This window comes from Rhinatrema bivittatum, chromosome 2 (genome assembly GCF_901001135.1).
Source record: "Rhinatrema bivittatum chromosome 2, aRhiBiv1.1, whole genome shotgun sequence".
NCBI classification, from domain to species: Eukaryota; Metazoa; Chordata; class Amphibia; order Gymnophiona; family Rhinatrematidae; genus Rhinatrema; species Rhinatrema bivittatum.
In genome coordinates, this window is record NC_042616.1 from 42,426,816 (window position 1) to 42,446,299 (window position 19,484).

Sequence of the window (19,484 nt, forward strand, 5' to 3'; positions counted from 1 at the left end):
CTTGACTTTGTGGCATGGGCTTTTCTGACTTGTCTTGGCTGTGGCTGACCTTGTTGAGCACTCACAACCCTTTGTCTTTGGTCATCCCCTCAGATATTTTGCTCCTTATGTGGTTTTCCCTCTCCTGACTGATATGAAAACCCAAATACTGTCCCAAGCTCACCTCACCCATTACAAATTGCTCCTAATTGGCCAAGACAATTTGACTGTCCACTGTATGCCCCCCTTGAATCCAGTCTCCCTTCTATCTTTGCTGGAGGAGGGAGAGCCTTATGACTGTGAAGCAGCTGTTCACCTTGGTGCCCAATACCATCCTGAGTTGTGGGACATTACCCTGGCCAACCCTGATTTAATCTTTTTTATTGATGGCTCATGTGTCTGGGGCTCTGAGGGAGTTTTGCGGGCTGGGTTTATGGTGTGTTCCCTTTCTGAGGCCATTGAATCAGCTTGGCTTCCATTGTGATGTACCTCAGTACATGTTTCCAAGTTGGTTGCCCTAACTAAGGTTTGGCCTGCTCGCCACATCCTGATCTATCACTGTTTACACAGATTCACAATATTTTGGAGCCATTTGGAAAAGTTGAGGTTTCCTCATTTCCTTTGGCTCTCCTATCAAAATTTTTGAATTCATTCAGGGACTGTTAGACTCTTTATTTTCTCCCTTATATATTGCAGTGCTTAAATATGCAGCCCACATCTCCAGGTATTCCTTTGAGTCTCATGGAAATGCCTTTGCCGTGGCCTGTCACGTGGCCCTTCAAGAACCAGACTCCCCTGTTCTGATGACTAACACTCGGGTTCTTTTACTGGCCCAGATTTCCCTTAATGACCTTCTTATCTTGCAGAAAGAAGCAGTAGATGAAATTTCTCTCTGGAATCATCAGCACTGTTATGTCTCCCCTCAGAGCCTGTGGTGTGAACCCGATGGGAAATCAGTGGCCCTTGCCACCCTGCTGCCATACCTTGCTCATCTGGTGCATCAGGGTTCACACTCGAGAAAAGCAGGTGTGATGTCAGAAATCTTATCCCATTGGTGGGCTCCAGACTTGAGCCTATAGTGTTAAAACTTGTACAGAGGTGTAGTACCTGCGCAGTTCACAACATAGGGAAAGGACTTTGGGTTGCTTCCATGCACCTAGGGTTGCTTCCATGCATTCTAGGGACCTTTTGATAAGTTGAAAATGGATCTCATAGTGACGCCACCTGTGTTAAAATGGAGATACATCTTACATATTATTTCTATGTTGGGTGGGTGGATTGAAGCATTTCCTGCAGTCAAAGACAATTCCATTACTATTGATACGAAACTGTTAACTGAGGTCATACTTCACTTTGGGATCCCTGAGACAACTGAAAAGGATAGGGGTACCCATTTTACAGGAATAGTGATTCAAGAACTGGGAAAGGTGGGAGTTAATCTCCATTTTCATACCCCATACAGCCCCGGTTCCCTTCCCCCTATTCTAACCTTCCCACCCCTTCCCCTAACCTTTCCCTCCTCGGCCCCACTCTAACCCTCCCCCCCCCCCCCCCCCCCCCCGGGCCTTTATCTTACCTTTTGTGCCTGCTTCTGGGCAGGCACAAGGATCGCGCGCCAGTACGCGATCCTCCAACACAGTGGCAAATGGCTGCTGTGCCGGAGGCCTCTAGTCCCACTCCCAAACCACCCCGCCCCCGGACAGCCCCTTTTGTAAAGCCCCGGGACTTAGACGCGTCCTGGGGCTTTACGTGCATCACCGGGCCTTTATAAAAAAAAGGCCCGGAGCGCGTAGGGCTTTTAAAATCAGCCCCATTATGTCTGACGGCTTTGTTTATTTATTTGGATTTAGTTCATATCTTTTCATTCATTCCTCAAAGGGAGTTAATGTTTTGTACTTGTAGGAATTGTGCAATTTTTTTCTATTATACTTAGTCTTGAAAAGTTCTTATGAACTGAAATGACAAATTTTGAACACAATTTAATGAAAACATAACAATCCACGAAACATTATCCATATATCATCTTGTATATAACAAAGAACGCCAATTGATAAGGAACATTAATGATATCAATAGAAGACATTAGCCTACAGTCATGAGAGGGAGTATGAAAAACATAGGAGAAAAATAACATGATAATAATAATATAAAGAAAAATAACAGGGAAAAAGGAATCTGTAAGTATACATGTAGTAGCAGGAAGGCCTGTCAGCTCATTTCACTTGCAGGATAACAGAGTCTGAGGAATAGTTAAAAGGCTACTGTATTCAGACTTAGAAGTCAGCAGCCAAGACGCCTATGCACAGGCATAGATGTGTACAAGAAAATCATTTGCTAGTGAATGAGTGTATCAATTACAATGCGAAGAGCTGACACATCTCTGCTGTCTTTGTTTCAAAGATTTATAGCCCGCTCCCTCCAAAGCTTGGGGCAGGGTAAAACTCAACATACGTAAAAATCTGAACAATACAACATGGGTTAGGCCCCCCCCCCAAAGCCCATGACCTGAGGTGAAGTTTCAATTTTCCGCAGCAGCGGGTCTAAAGTAAGTATATAAAGCAGCGGAGAAAGAGGGCAACCTTGCCTCGTACCCCTCTGCAGTTGAAATTCTTGAGACATGTCCCCATTGGCCAAGATCACCGAACAGGGTTCCTGATATAATAGGGATATGTTGTCCACTTTGGCCCCGGACATGCCATATCTATTCAATACTGAAAATAGATACCTCCAGGCCACCCGGTCAAACGCCTTCTCTGCATCGAATCCCAGGGCTAGAGCAGGGGTGGCGTGGGACTTGCAATGCCACACAGCCAGCCACAATGGCATTTTATGTTTGTCTGCTGCTCTACCCTGTACAAAACCTGCCTGGTTAGATGAAATCAGCGAGGGCAAAACCCCCTTCAACCGAGGGCCAAGACTTTTGCAAATAACTTTAAATCAAAATTCAATAGCGATATGGGCCTGTAAGAGGAAGGCTGCATGGTATCCTTGCCACCCTTGGGTAACACTGTAATATAGGCTCGTTTTCCATCCCTGGGGGAATCCCCCTTCCTGCAACACTGCTGCAAAGAAATCTTTTAGGATAGGACTGAGTTCCCCTTTTAATGTTTTATAAAAATGTGCATTGAGGCCATCGGGTCCGGGGGCCCTTATGTAATTGGCTAGTTTTGATTCCCTCCAAAACTACCGATACTGTAATGGGCTTATTCAATGCCTCAAGTTGGGCCGTAGTCACTCGGGGAAGATCCAGCCCCTGAAAAAATTTTTCTTCCAGGTCCTTTGCATTTTGGGGGGATTCTTCAGTATATAGCTGAACATAAAAGCTCCGAAGAATTTGACAGATATCCTCTGTAGAGGTATGTCTGACCCCCTCTGGGTCTTGAAGTGTCTCTATAGAGTTATGACCCCTTTTCACCCTGACTAAATTGGTCAGTAACTTGCCAGTCTTATTTCCAAATCTATATAGTCTGTGTGAAGTATACAACAAAGCATTCTTTGTTTTTTGATGGAAGAGACAATTTAGCTGATAAAGGGAGTCTCGATATTGTCTTTTAGTGGTCCTTGATGGGTCAGCTTTTAGGCGGGCTTTGGCTTTCTGAAATTCTCTCTCTTGGTCTATGATCTGTTTATTGAGGAGGCGATTTCTTCTAATTACCTATGCTGTAATATCGCCCCGCAGTACCGCTTTCCCTGCTTCCCAAAATAACAGGGGATTAGATTTATGATCCCCATTAGTCTCCTCATAGTCTTTCCATTTAGTTTTAAGATATGTTTGAAACTCTATATCCTGCGTGAGATGCATGAGAAATCTCCAGCGTCTTCTCATAGTTCCTTTCGTCCCCCAATGTACATCTACCCACAGCATAGCATGGTCTGAGAATTCTGTAGGACCTATCTCAGCCTTAAGGTTTAAATGAAAGTGCTGTACTAGCCAGGATGTAATCGATCCTGGACATTGACTCATGGGCTCGCGCTATATGGGTGAAGTCTTTTTCTTCGGGGTGTAAAACTCTCCATACATCTGATAATTGTAATTGTTTATAAAGATATGGTATACCCTTCCTCTTTCCCAGATTCACTATGGGGGCTTTGGTTTAGCGATCCAGGCCGGGGTCCACTACACAATTAAAGTCCCCCAACAAGAATACGGATCCCATAACATAGGAAGATAGTAGCTGAGTTAGGTCCATAAAGAATTGATGCGAATAGTTGTTAGGTGAGTATACATTTCCAATAGTCATACATACCAACCTTTATCATCAGTCATGGTATCTATGTGTTCAAAGACTATATCCTTGCTCATTAGTATGGCAACGCCCCTTTTCCAGTTATCCGCTGGGGAAAAGAATAATTTTATCTACCCAGCCCTTGACCAATTTTAAATGCTCTGTAGTATCCAGATGTGTCTCTTGTAGGCACACGACCTGGGCTTTATGTCTTTTAAGTGAGGACAACAATTTTGCCCTTTTTACCGGGGAGCCCAGTCCTGCTATGTTCCATGATAAAAGTCGTAGGGTATCAGCCATAGGGTCTAAATGTTACATTTATAGTGAACTGATATCTCCACTCCCTCTTTCCCTTTTCCCCGGTTCCCCCCCCCCCCCCAGCCTAGGGGACCCGAGCGACTCACCATCTCCCTGCCCTTATTTATTCCAGATTGATTAGTATTCACCTCTATGCCCCCTACTTGACTAACCCTTAGGACTACTAACCCCCCCCTCCCCCCCTTCTTCCCTGACTGATTTGTTCCCTTCGACTCCCTTGGGTCTCCAGACTGGAGACGTGAGAACCACTAAATCCCGTACCAGTGCTGCACCCCAGTTTCATCAACTTTCCTTTTATCAAACCTGTCAACTGGTTAAACATGAAACCTGTGAACTAACATTTTCAGAATACCAAATCCTCCATTTGAGTCCTTTCAAATCAGAAACCTCCAGAGACTTTCCATACTGTGCCTTCAGGCCCTTCTACCTGCAGGGGCGTCTTCTGTCCTTTCGGCTGTCTCATGTCTTCGTAAGGGAGGCTACAAACTCCTTACCACTTAGAACAGTCTCAAAGGTTTTCCAAACTCCATTGTGCTCCACCCGTAGTCGAGCTGGGTTTTGCAGGTTGAATTTAATTTGCCAGTTATGAAGGTCCCCGAAGATTTGAGAGAACTCCCTCCGCCTTTGCGACACCAGCGTGGAATAATCTGGAAAAATCAGGATCCTTTTTCCTTCATGTAGTAAAGTGGATTTCTTCTGATATGCTTGTAAGATCATGGCTTTATGGGCGAAGTTCAGAAAGCGTGCTATGATGACCCATGGTTTTGCTGCATCCGGATTTCTCAGGCTCGGACAATGAGCTCGTTCCACCTGGCAACTGCCTTGTAGCTGAGTAAGACCCAAATCCTGCAGTAGCCATCCTTCCACTGCAGTTTGTATGTCCTTATCGGTGTAAGATTCTGCAAATCCCACAAAGCGGAGGTTATTTCACCGTGATCTATTTTCTAGATCATCTACTTTTTGTTCCAGGGTATGGATTTGCCGTTCCGGCACTGACTGTTTACCTTGCTGGACCTGTGCTGTGTCCTCTGTATCGGATACCCTCTTTTGTACCGCCTTCACCTGCTGCTTTATGGTATGCAAAGTTTCATTGCTCGCTGCAGTTTGGTGAGAAAGTTCCATAAATCTCCCATCCAGGGCTTGAATTACCGCCGCAGTGACCTTCTTCACCAGCCCCCTCGTGAGTTGTGCTTGTCATGGCAGCGCGTGGGCTGGGAGGGCCGTCGGCCATTTTGTTGTCCCCAGACTTGCCTGGTGCTTTTTTTCTTTCGGCGGTTTTGCTGTCATGTTGCCTGTCCCGCGGAGCAAATAGCCCTTGATGGAGGTTTCGGAAACCACCGGTCCGTTTTGGTGCCGTTTCCAAGTCGAAACAGAGGTTTGTGGAGATTTTTCTGGGGTGCAGCACCGGGAGTGAGCGATTTGCACGCCTCACCCGCTCATCAGGTCATGTGGTCTCCCGTCGTTAAATATCTTTGTGTATGTTACTTGTTATCTGCTGGGATTTGTGGATCAGTGGAATATAAACATTTATAAAGAAACCTCTCTCTCAAAGCTCTCAATTTTATTTGCCTACAAGATATTTGTTGTCAGGTTTTATTATGCTTTGTCTTAAAAGCTGCTTGCAACTTTTGGCATTTTAAGGCCAAGTATTCTGCTCTGGACTTTGTGCTCGCAGGTACCCGGAGCAAGCCCTCGGTATGTTCAGCAACTCCACCCTTCAGTGGGAGGACATTTGTCTGTGAAGTCAGCGCATGTGCACTGATTAAGAGTCCATACTGTATTGATGTATTCTGTTTCATTTAATTTATTAAATGGGTAGTAATATATTTAACAATATGTGTAAAACATTATTTTATTTACAAATTTTAAAATATAGAACAAAGAATTACCTTTGCTACAGAAACGTTTGGCTTTTAGTAGAGGGGGTGGGGGAAACAAGCAATAAATCAAAATCAGTTAAGGAATTATAAATGAAATACTGGCATCCATTCCCAAGCAGTTCAATAAACAAAGAGAGAAAGCAGAAAGCTCAAGGAGACATAGGAAAACGTAAGAGAAATTGGCTCAACAAGTAGCTGGCAGGCAAATAACAAACCCCCCCCCCCCCCCCCCCCATTAATTAAATAGGCACTGGAGAAGATGTTATAGGTCTTCTGGAATCCAAAAATATTCTCAGTTGTTCAGGAGAAAAGAAAATGAAACACTCATTATTAAGTTTAACACATTTAGAAGGATAACGAAGTAAAAAAGAATAATCTAATGGAGGTGAGGAGGAGACAAATACCTTTTCCATTTCGGCTAAGAACTCGATACCTGCCTATATCGCCTTGTCGTTCTGCTGTTCTGCTGTCCTGGGGGTTTGAAGGAGCTTGGCCCCGACAGTGCAGATTGGCTACTTCCTGTCAGTGACGTCATCTGGGAGGGACCGGTAGAGTTAAAACCGGACCCTCCAGCGGCGCACAGCTGCCGCCGGCGCACTGCCCAAGCCGCGCGCGCCTAAGGGGCGCGCGGCTTTGATTGAATTGTTTGGAAATATAGAAGCACAAGAAAATTTCTTGATGGACATTTGATTGCACGTGAGATATTACTTTTATATTCTAATTGATTTAAATTGTCTCCTCACTAGCCTCCAACCCAAGAGAGCTAATAAAGAAATGTTCAGAGACAAACAGTAAGAAGGAGTTTTGTTGGAATTTAATTACCATTTGCCTAAAACATTGATGCCTCACACTAAGAGGAAGGCACGACTGAAGGAGGGGCTTGTATCATCTCCCTCACCGATGTCTTCACAGCCTCCGATATCCTCCTTCTTTGCAGCTGCAGCTGATATACTACTGGAGGACATAGCCGCTGTGAGAGTTGCTTCTGAGCGAGGAGCATCCCTACTGGCTGAAGAAATCTCGTTGAGCCCCGGAGCTCCTAAGACTCCTTCTCCACCAAGTAAAAATCAGTTGAATTTAGCAGGTTCCCCTGAAGTGGAAAGGGGATATGCTGATGTAATTAACATTTCTTTAAAAAATAATCTGAGTGGAGAACTACCCCTGGGGGGAGAAGAGATACAAAAACCGGAACTGGAGATAATATTGCCTCAAAAACCTGCAGAAATCAATATGGATTTATTGTGGTCGGCAATTAAATCCTTAGAAGTAGCAATTATTAAAATGTCTCAAAATATTATAGGTTTTCAACAGAAAACATTAAATTTAGAAAATTCTGTATCATTGGGGAAAAGTAATCTAGAAAAATGTGAGAAACGTTTGGAAAAAGTGGAAGCTGTACAGAAGAATTTGGTTAAATCAGAGATAGGAAATGAAAAGAAATTTGAATTCATAGAGAATTCGTTGAAATATGTAAATCTGAGGGTAATTAATTTTCCCATACAAAATTTGATCTCTGCGATTGATATGTTTAAAGAGTACTTGCATTATGTTCTAAAAATTCCAAATGAGTCACTACCAGCCTTAGCAAAAGCATATTATGTGCCTATAAAATCAAGGGAGGCTAATCAGCAGGTAAACTCACAACTTGAGAGTAAGGTTAATTGACAGAGGTGTTAGAAACTTCTTTTGATACTGAAATATCAACCAGGGCAACTCTTGTAGCTTCCTTTCTTTTTCCAACGGAGAGAGATACTGTCTTAAGATTATTTTTAAGAAACAGGTTGCAAAAATTCCATGGTCAACAGATATGGATATATCCTGATTTAGCAAGAAACACTCAAATCAGAAGGAAGGAGTTTTTAAGATTAAGATCTGAAGTTATAGCTAAAGGAGCTAGATTTTTGCTAAAATACCCATGTAGATGCGAAGTGAATTATATGGAACATAAATATATTTTTCATGAGGTTTCCCAGCTCCAGGTATTTTTGGAATCCCATCCCCCAGTAAATACAGAGGTAGGTTAAGAGCTATATGAAGATTTCAGCTGGTGTCTCTGATTTGTTAGCTATAGGGGGTTATTTTTAATTTTCCCCTTAGCTCTTATTTTGGGTTTCATTCCTGTAAATCGCTCAGTTATATTAGCTCTTTTGGAAATTTCTTTTGACAAATACAGATAAATGTCTGTCTTAGTTAAGTGATTACTAATTTGTAGAGAATTATATATCTGTATACAATTATAATAACTATTGGATGTTTGTTAAATTTGAAAATGCAAAAATATAAATAAATAAATAAAAAAAAGAATAATCTAAGGCTATGGTTTCTTGCTGGAGGGCAAGAAAACCTTCCTTCTCGCTTGGGTAATGAGCAAAATCAGGAAAACTCCTCACCATCTGACCATGGAACAAAGCAGAAAAATTCCTAAAATACTTTCACATATCCTCTCAAACCTTTGCAAGAAATAAATGAAGCCAGCAAAGTTCAACATTTCAACAATTTCAACAGTGGTATTTTCAAGGAAATTAGTTAAGTTTAGAGGAGGATGAGCATTAGTATTTTGCTGGGAGACAGTACGGAAGAACTCGTAGGATAAAAATACAACTTATTAGCAAGACAACTGGTCACATGATAATTTAGAACTTCTTGAAAATTTACCTCTTCAAGGTCACAAAAGGAATTTTCCCCAAAACCTTAGGGAAATTCAAAAAAATGAAGATTTTCAAAATATTCAATCCATCTTGAAAATGTATTTTGATTTTTCACAGTTGCTGAGTTGAAGGTTTTTATGTCCTTAATAGTATTCTCAATAGCAGAATCCTTAGAGTTAACTGGTAATCTGACCATCAAAATTAGTAGTCATTTGCTCAACTTTTAGAGAAAGATTATCTATCTTGGTGTTGCAAATGTTAAGGGATTTCCTGAAGCCAGCTATGAGATCCCACAAGGAATCCAGTGTCACTACCTCTGGGCATATTGGAATCAAAAGAACTCACCAGAGGAGACACACCAACCGTCCCAAAACAAGCCCAACAAAGGTGTTCTCTCTGTTGCTTCCAATCCTCCAGGTTATAAGGAAACTGAGGGAGAAAAAAGAGAAAGTAATCATATTCTCTTCACCGTGGTCTTCCAGGAGCAAAGGCAAGATCTGCAGCTCGAGCACGGGCCTCACAACAGTCTCCTCTACTGTAGTCACACCAGCCGCATCATCACTGTGCGCCACCGGACTGCAGGAAGGAGCTCTTCTTTGTGCCGGAGGAATCTGATGATCGGGAGCTCAGGGATACTTCCTCCACAGGCAAATGCAGTGCTCTCTCGCTGTAACGTGCACCAGGATCCTCAGTTCCCAGCATTATTGCAAAAGGGGATGCATAAGATGTCATCAACTGCTGGCCTGAAGGGAAGAGAATTTCTGGAGGAAAGACTTTCATCTTAACCTTTCGCTTAGAAGACATAATCTTGGACTTCCGGCGATGACGTCAGCCGTGCTGCAGCGCTGAGTTTCAGCTCCGCAGTCCTCTCCCCCTCAGACAGCCAAAAATGTGACAAATTTGCGGCGAAAACCCGTCCCCGCTGTATCGGAGGGCTCCTGGGATCCGAGGGAGGCTGGAGGATCGCGTTTGTGGCGTGGTGAATATTTTTGTGGGCGCACGCTGATTTGGAGGGGCGACGGAGTCGGCCTGCAGCCCCGACCACGAGGTCCCCGGACATCCCAGCATTTCACACGCAGTGAATCTCCCTGGGTGGCGGCGTTTTTTTCAGCCAGAAGCTCCTGCCTGATCCCTGAGCCTGGGGCTATCTATTCCTTAAGGTGGTTTGGTGCGGGGGATGAGACAACGCAGCCACCGGACGGTTTCTACCCCATACCCCCGACCATCCAAAATGGCCGCCGCACCGGAGAGCCCCAAGATCCAAGCCACAATATCAGACGACATCATCAGACAAATAACAGGCAGTGTGACGGCGGCGTTGGAGGTGAGCCTGCTAAAGATCCAAACTTCTATGGATGGCATAAGGGAGACCCTGGAGGGGCAGACCCGGTGGCTGGAAGGAGCTGAACAGGCCCTTTCTGACCAAGGGGACAGGCTTACAGAGGCGGAGCGACGGGTGACAGAGTTGCAGGCTACCCAGGCTACTCTGATGGCTAAATTAGAAGATCAGGAAGATAGAAGCCGGAGAAATAATATCAAAATTATTGGTTTGCCTGAAACGCTCAAGGAGGAAGATTTAGTGCAATTTGTGGAGAATTGGCTCCCTGAACACCTGGGCCTGCAGTACGCAGGAGATCGTCTGCGCTGTGAGCGGATACACCGTATTGGCCCGCCCAGGGCGCCCCAAGAGAGGCCTCGGCCAGTGATGGCTCGCATTCTCAACTGGGCGCACAAGGTACAGCTGCTCCGGGCGTTTCGGAAGGTGCCCTCAGTGGAATATCAGGCGCACCGTGTGCTAATCTTCAATGATTTTTCGGCGGCCACAACGACGCTACGGAAAGAGATGACGCCATCTTGCACCGAATTACACAAACGGGGCATTCGTTTCGCCCTCCTTTACCCGGCAAAACTGCGGGTGCAACACGATAATAAAGTGCTTTTCCTACACACAAGGGCGGAGGCGACGGCGTTTATCGCTACGTTGCCGCAAGCAAATGCACAGTGATTTAGTTTTGGACTGTGAAGACTTTCTTTTGCAATTTTTTTCATCAAATGCAGTTGTTTGGGATCTTAATGGCGACGGCTTCATGGACCTCATGGACACTTTTGCCCTTACGGTTTATGGGCCGCATGGAGCCCAGCGGCAGATGAACTGTCCCCACATCACCTGAGCGGCAGGGTTATACTTTGCTCTGCTGGGCTGTTAGGAGGGGATATCTTCAGCGGGGCGGTGTGGGATATTGGGTTACTGTTTCTAACATGTTTGGGTTCACAGGTTTGGCTTGTTGGAGAGGGAGTGAGGGGGGGGGGCTGGAGAGAAGGGGACCTGGTCCGCCCAGCAGAGGGGGGGCGGGGGTTTCGTGCTTCTTGGGGCTGGTTGGAATGAATGTGACGGTGTGGATGTGGGTATGGCTGGGGGGAGGGAGGGGGGAGAGTTGGGGAGTAGGAAGGGGTTGGGGCAAGGGGATGGAGGAAAAATGTGAGATTTTTGGGATTGAGTTCATGAAACAGGATTGCTGTCTTTTTGCTGGGAGAGGTCTGGGGTTTTGGCTGGGAGGCCCCAGACGGGTGCGAGGTGCGGAACGTGCGGCCTGGGCGAGGGCCTGGCGGTATTGTCTCTATCCTGAACGCGATGGCGCAGGTTAAGGTAACTTCCCTAAATGTAGACGGGATTCACTCACCTATTAAGAGGAAAAAACTGCTAACGATGTTTCAAAGAACTAAGTCCCAGGTTGTATTTCTCCAAGAAACGCATTTAAATGAGGTGGAGCATGGGAAGCTGCGGCGGGAGTGGGTGGGGCAGTGTTGGTCCTCCTCCTATTCCACACGCAAGCGAGGTGTTGCCATTCTCATGCACAAGCAACTACCTTTCCAAATGACACGTACTTACCATGATAAGGAGGGGAGATATGTGATAGTAGCTGGAACTCTCAACCGGCAGCGCATTGCGTTCTGTAACATATATGCACCTAACATATACTCCCATGCGTTTTTCATTCAGTTAGTGAAGCTGCTGAGCGCATTATCTGGGTACACTCTCATTGTGGGTGGGGACTTTAATGTCGTGGCCGATAAACAGCTGGACTGCAATCCCCCTAGAAGGGCTACAGCGCTCGACGGGACTCAGGGGGTTCCATTTTTATGTCAAGAGCTCCAACTACTAGATGTGTGGCGGGTATTACATCCCACAGAGCGGGATTATACTTTTTTCTCCAACCCCCAGCACTCATATTCGCGCTTAGATTACTTCTTAGTAACTGATCAACTTTTCCCGGTAGTGGAGGGAGCCACCATAGGGGCCATTGATGTGTCTGATCATGCGCCCATACACATGCAGGTGTCTTTTGGTAGCAGAGAGGGGCTTTCTCCTGGCGTATGCGGCCTGACTTATACTATGATACTGCATTTCGTACTCATCTCCAGTCCTGTTGGAAAGAGTATGTACGATTCAATGACAGGCCTGAAATTTCCCCCGTGACGTTCTGGGAGGCGGGGAAAGCGGTCATGAGGGGCCATATCATCGCGTATACTGCTAAGATAAATCGGCAACGGAATGCTGAGATTTTACGCCTCACGGTGGAGCTTAAGAATGCTCAGAGGCAACATATGATTGATTTGTCCCTATCCAGTAAAGCACTGGTTGAGCAGTTTAGAGAAGCGCTTAATGCCAAGCTCCACCAAAGGGCCTCCAAATCTCTTCGCTACTATAAATATCAATTATATAAGCAGGGGAATAGGCCTAGTAAAATGATGGCACACTTGATACGGCCTAGAAATCAGAAGACGCTCATTGTTCGGTTAAAGGATTGGGGAGGGCGCTATGTGAATTCTCAGGCGGAGATTGAGAGTAGGTTTATGGAATACTACACGGAACTATATGGGCAGAAAGGACAAAATTCTGAAACTACAGCTCATTTTTTTCAAAATATACAGTGGCCTCGCTTGACTTCTGCACAACAGCGGTTGTTAAACCAACCCATTACCGACATGGAAGTATATGCGGTGATACAGGGTTTGAAGCTGGGAAAGGCTGCGGGACCAGATGGGCTGGGGGCGGAGTACTATAAACTGCTTACATTCCATTTTTTGACCCCGCTGTCCAAATTTTATAACTACGTGGTTAATACCATGACTTTGCCAGAGGCAATGAATCAGTCGGTCACTGTGGTTTTGCCCAAAAAGGGCAAAGACCCTGCTGAGGTGGGCTCGTACAGACCCATATCTCTGCTCAATGTCGATTTAAAGATTTTAGCAGCAGTACTAGTGGCTCGGCTGAATCCCATCCTGCCCAGGCTCATAGGAGGGGACCAGACTGGGTTTGTTAGGGGGCGCCAGGGTGTCCGTAATGTGCGGCGTCTTATTGCTGCTCTGAGCTATCACCCAGAGGACGAGGCTATGATTTTGAGCCTTGATGCTGAAAAGGCGTTTGACTCAGTGTCCTGGGAATATCTGTTCTGGATGCTGGGCCAATATGGCTTCAACGGGGCTTTTGTTGCCTGGCTCCGGGCTTTATATGACTCCCCTAGTGCTCGCCTCCTATTAAACGGGGCTCTTACTGCGCCTATTGGGTTCAAATGTGGGGTGCGGCAGGGCTGCCCCCTGTCACCTCTTCTTTTCGTACTGGCAATTGAACCCTTAGCTCTCCGGTTGCGGGGGGAGAGGGGGTTTGTGGGGCTTAGTTTGAGCGGCCACCCGGTTAAGACGGCTCTATTCGCGGATGATATCCTGCTGTTTGTTGGGTGACCGCGAAGCACTGTGCCGGTAATTATTAAGATCTTTGACCAATTTAGGGACATAGCGGGACTAAAAATTAATTATTCCAAATCTGAAGCATTGGCGCTGACACCGGGGCTCCGAAGTGGTTGGCAGCCCTCATTTCCCTTTACATGGGCGCCGGGCAAACTGCGGTATTTGGGGATCTGGGTTCCTCGGGACCTGCGTCTTCTGTATGACTTAAATATCAAGGAAAAAATAGATGCCATTTTATTACAGATGACGGCGTGGACTCTTCTCCCGCTAAGTTTTTTTGGGAGAGGTGCGCTGATCAAAATGATTCTGGTACCTAAGCTCTTATACCTGCTCCACATGCTCCCTTGTTGGTTACAGGTCCGGGATGTGAGGAGGTTACATGGGGGTTTATCTCGCTTTTTATGGAAAGGGAAGCGTGCACGGATAAAATATACTGTCTTACAACATGCTCGGGAGATGGGCGGGTATGGCGTGCCTGACTTTCGCCTCTACAATGCTGCCTGTCAATTGCGGTTTGTGGGGGGAATGGCTTACGGGGAAATATAGTTATTGTGAAGAGGGTTTACTTTCTAGTATGTCTGCTCCCTGGTTGCCTCTTTCTCTCTTCCAGGTGGATATGAAGAAAATGCAAGCTTTAACCTACCCGAGATGGCTGCTATCCCCGTGTATTAAGGCCTGGCGCTGGCTGCGGCAGCTGACCGGGTTGCAGGGTTTTTCCTCGCTGCTGATGCCGCTTCTAGGTAACCTGGACTTTCGCCCCGGGCTGGATTGCCGTGGCATTTTTCAGTGCTGGGCCTCTGGGGGAGCGACCTACTTATATCACCTGTTTGACGCAGCCACCCATGAGATTTTGGACTTCCAAACTTTGTCTAGAAATCATCAGTTGTCGCCTAAACCTTTCTTTGGATATCTACAGGTGCGTCACTACATACAGACTTTTTGGTGGACTACGGAGGTGGTGGCTGCAGAATCCAGCTTTGCCACTAACATCTCCGACATCATCAGTGTGACTAATTCGATTAGGAGCTGGAAGTGTTTGTGCAGGGCCTATAAACGGACGGATCACTTAACAATTTTAGCCGCTCGATGGTCCTCTGTACTGCAAGTAACGGTGACTCCTGAGCAGATGAAGCATTGGTTTCAGTCTCTACACACCCAAAATCCGGATCTGGGACTACGGGAATTACAATATCGTATTCTGCATTTGTCCTACTATGATGATGTCAAGAGGTTTCAGATGAGGCTCACGGATACTCCGCTGTGTATAAAATGTGGTGGGGAGGAGGGAACTTTGGTTCACTGACTCCTCCTTTGCGTGATGGTTACTCCCTTTTGGACCCAGGTGATGCAGACTATTACTAAGTGCACTGGTCTTCCTGCGCGTTGCGAAGGGCGGGCACTGACTACTCATCCCCTGTACGCTTCGTGCCCTTGCCCACCTGCCAAGGCCAAATTTGCAAGGCTGGCGATGCTACTGGCATGCAGGACTATTCTTGCCGTATGGGTGGAACCACGGGGTGTGCCTTCTGTGGCGGCTTGGTATACCAGGATGACACTGGAGCTGCAGCTGGAGCATATGGATTGTCTTTCGGGACACCGCACAAGGGACCAGGCTTATGAAGAATGTTGGCAGAATTTCTTTCAGGGACTTCCCGGAGGGACACAAGCTAACTTGCTTAGCTTTGGTTATTCTAATGATTGGACTTAACTCAATTCCACGGACTTGGGGAGGGGACTGGGGGGGTGAGGGAGGGGAGGGGGTATGAGAATGAGTGTGCGTGGCTGGGGTTGGAGGGGTAGGGAGAGGAGGAGGGGGGGGGAGGCTGTGCAGGGTGCAGAACCACGCTCTGCATAGTGACCTAGGGCTATGGTGGGGGAGGAGGGTGAAGGTTATGGGTTAGGGGTCTGCGTAGGGGAAATTAAACACGGAAATTGGAAAATGTGGGTCACGAGTCAGGGGTCGCTCCGATATTGTTCGTTGATATGGTTAGAATGTTATTTGCTTCTGCCCTGTATTCTGTTTATGTACCTTTGGGGCCTGTTTGGGGATGTTTGCGTTTTCTGGACTGACCACTGCTCTTGACTCAATAAAAATTATTTTGATAAAAAAAAATAAGAAGACATAATCTTGAAGAACAAAGAACAAATTAGGAAACAGATGCAGGACAGCAGGTAAACATAAACACTACCATGCCGCTCATGTGTAAAATATTATAAAAGAAATCAGAGGAGGTGGAGCCCAATATTTTGAGTAGTAACAATGGAATTAAAATATGTTTTTAGGTACTATACATGAGAATTAGTAAATTCTAATTTTTTTTTGTAATTAATGGAAATAGGGGAGGACAAGCTCTTTATGACAAAAACAATATGCAAGCAACTGAAATGCAGGGGGCCATGGGAAAGGAACAAGTTCTTTGAGTTATCTTGAGAGGAGATGGCACTTCCATTAATACTGGTGTGGTTTATAGGCCCCCAATTCAAGCAGAAGAACTGGACCCGGATCTGGCTAAGATAACAAAAAGGTAGGAGGAAGGAAGGGGGAGCTGTCTCTTGTTGGAAATTTCAATCCATCAGGAGTGAATTGGATCATCCCTGCTGCAGAATCTGCAAGAAGCAGATAGATTGTGGATGCCCTTCAAGGGGGTCTGCTCAGACAAATTGTGATGGAACCCATGAGGAGAGGAATGATATTCAACTTGGTAGTCATGAATGGAAACAATAACTCTAATGTCCAGGTAAGTGTCCAGCCAAGAACTAGTCATCATCAGATGGTATAGTTTGATATAGCAGCCAGGAGGGAGAGAAGTCACATGAAAATCAAAGTCCTGGATTTAAAAAAAACAACAAAAATGTTTTTGGTAAAATGACAATGTACTTTGAGGAAGAGCTGGAAGGATAGGAGGAGACAGAAGCAGAACATCAGTAGGGTAAATGAAAAGGAGCTATAACAACAGTAACAATCTGTTATGTAAGAAAAGTCAAGAGGGAAAAGAAACCAATATGGTTCTTCAAAGAGGTCACAGATACACTAAAAAGATCAGTGTGGGAAATTATTTTAAGAAGTTATTTAGTTTACGTGAAGAACTTTGTACCACAATAGAAAGTAGCGGAGCAGAGAATCACTAATATTACTAGTATAAATATTTGATATAAGACCTAAAAGTTCTGAGAATAAATATGCCATTTTCTTAGCCTGCTTATAACGAGAAACAAATCATGAGATCAGATATATTAAAGAGCAGTTACCGGTAGCCTAACTGTACAGATATCAGGGAAAACAGGACAGTAGCCACTTGGCAAAACCTAAGTGTTTGTTGATGTGATAAGGACAGACAGTTGGGGCCTCAAGAACAAATGGGAGTAGCCCAGAGGAAAAAACTGAAACTAGGACAAAGGTCAGCAGAATCAACATAAAAACATCAACTTCAAGCTAACTGTTTGAAATCAGAGAAAGATCAGATCAGAGAAAAAGCTTTTGAACATTAGAGTGATTAATGAAGTGCCTGATGAACTGTTGTTGGTTTTCCAATATTGTGTTTCTGATTTCCAAAGATATATCAGACTCACATTGCAAATTGTGAGGGGAAGTATCGTTGTATATATTCTTTAATGCAAACTCTATTCCTGTATGCTTTTATTGATTATTCCCAGATTTATAAGTAAAACTCTGTACTTATAAATGTTTTGTGTATTCTATGACTGTAATGGTTTGTGGGTTTGTGGACCCTTGGCCCGAGGTGAGAATTGTTACTACCTGTGGGGAGGGGCCCCACAGGTCTACACCATCGGGAGGCGAGGTCAGGCATAGCGGAGAGCTCTGGGAGAAACTGTGGAGAAGTCCCGGGGAGCGAGGTAAGAGACACAGCTAGGAGGGATTCCCACAGTTCATAGGCTGGCTGGAGATCAGTACCTGGGCAGAGACCTCCGAAGGGGATGGTGCTAGGCAGGCCTGCGGAGCGGGGAGTGCATGCAGGAGGTATTCTGGAGAGGCAACCCCAAGGGGAGGAGTTGCGCAATGAAGGAGGTACTGATGCGATGATGAAGGCCAACCTGCGGAGTGGGGAAGCCCGAGTCAGGTCTCCAGATGATGACGTAGAACAGCCTGAGGAGTGGGCAGTACCGGCAGTCCAAGCGTAGAATGTAGGCGCTACCCTGAGGAGTGGAGAAGTACTGAGAGTCTAAGTATGGGATGTAGACACTTCCCCGAGGAGCGGGGAAGCACCTACAGTCTTGGTATAGAATGTAGGCACTGCCCCAAGGAGTGGGGAAGCACGGAGATAGAACTCCCAAGTGGTGAAGGCGTTCTCAGAGGCAGCTCCAAGGAGCAGGGAGCCAGTGGGACAGGACTTCTGGAAGGAGCAGGGCAAGCCCAAGGAGCGGGGGAGGCCAGGAGACCAAGTCCTCATAGAGTGCACACGCTGGCCCCCGAGGAGTGGATACCAGGCAGAGTCCAGAGTCCAAGAAGATCCAGTAGCGACACCACAGGAACAACGGAGACAGGAGCTCGTAGAGTAGTATTGGAACTCGCTGCCAAGTCAGCTAGCTGGGGGCGAAGATGGAGCTTAAGTACTCTGATGCAATGATGCCATCAATCAGGGACGCCCCCGAGGTTCCCACCGAAGAGGCTTTAAAAGAGGGTCAGGTGGCGCGTACACCTAGGAAGGCCAGGAGTCGGCATGGAAAGCAGCGGCGTCTCGACCGCCACGAGGTGCCATGGGGAAACATGGTGACAGAGACTAGCCCGCGCCGCAAGCAGGCCTGGAGAGGGAAGCAGGACGGTGCAGGACATGAGTAGACGCGGTTGCAGCGGTCTGCGGCCGACGATAATAACAATGACAAAATAATCACAAATTTTCCTACCCACCACAATCAGCATTCAAAAAGTACAAAGAAATGCAAAAACAGAAACACAGGAAAGATTATCTGGTGAAGCTGAAGGAGACAAGAAAAGAAATCAGGTTGGTGAAAGCTCAAATGGAAGAAAGGATCACCAGAGAGGTAAAGCATGAGGACAAAACTATTTTCAGATATATTGGAAAAAGGAGGAAGGCCAAAGCTGTCATTGTAAGCAGAGCTGACCTTAGGAGAGTGCAGGGCCCAAGGTAAATCAACAGCAGAGGGGTCCTGGAACACTGAAATTATACTGCTGGGGATGAGGCTACCATGGCAGAGTGGGCCCTCTAAAGCAGCGGTTCTCAACCGGTGTGTCGCCAAGAACATGCAGGTGTGTCGCCACACTTCCTGGTCCCCCGCTGACCCAGCTGCTTCCCCTACCCAAGCGAAATAGGTCCTCCACCCGGTCTTAAAATTCTGATAGCCCGGGTGGAACACGGCAGGAGAACTGGTGTCAGCGGCACCAGCACGTTCTCTTCTTCCCGCATCCCGGAAGACAAAGTAGTGAGCAGCAGGTGCGCGCGTGGGAAGAAGAGGCCATGATAGTGTGGGCAGCATCGGCCCGAAGAAGAGAAGAGAGGCACGGCCTGAAGGATGAGCAGCGCAGCTCAGAGTAAAATGAGGAACAACGTCAACCCTCACGGCTGATGGGACTCCTTTCTCTGCAAGGGCTGAAAGTGAAGGAGGTTGCTGCTGCCTTTAGGGTTAGGAGGATGCTGCTGCTGCTGCTGCTAGTTCGGGGGAGGGGGTTAGAGTGAGTGAATGAGCAAGCATGTGTGTTTGAAATC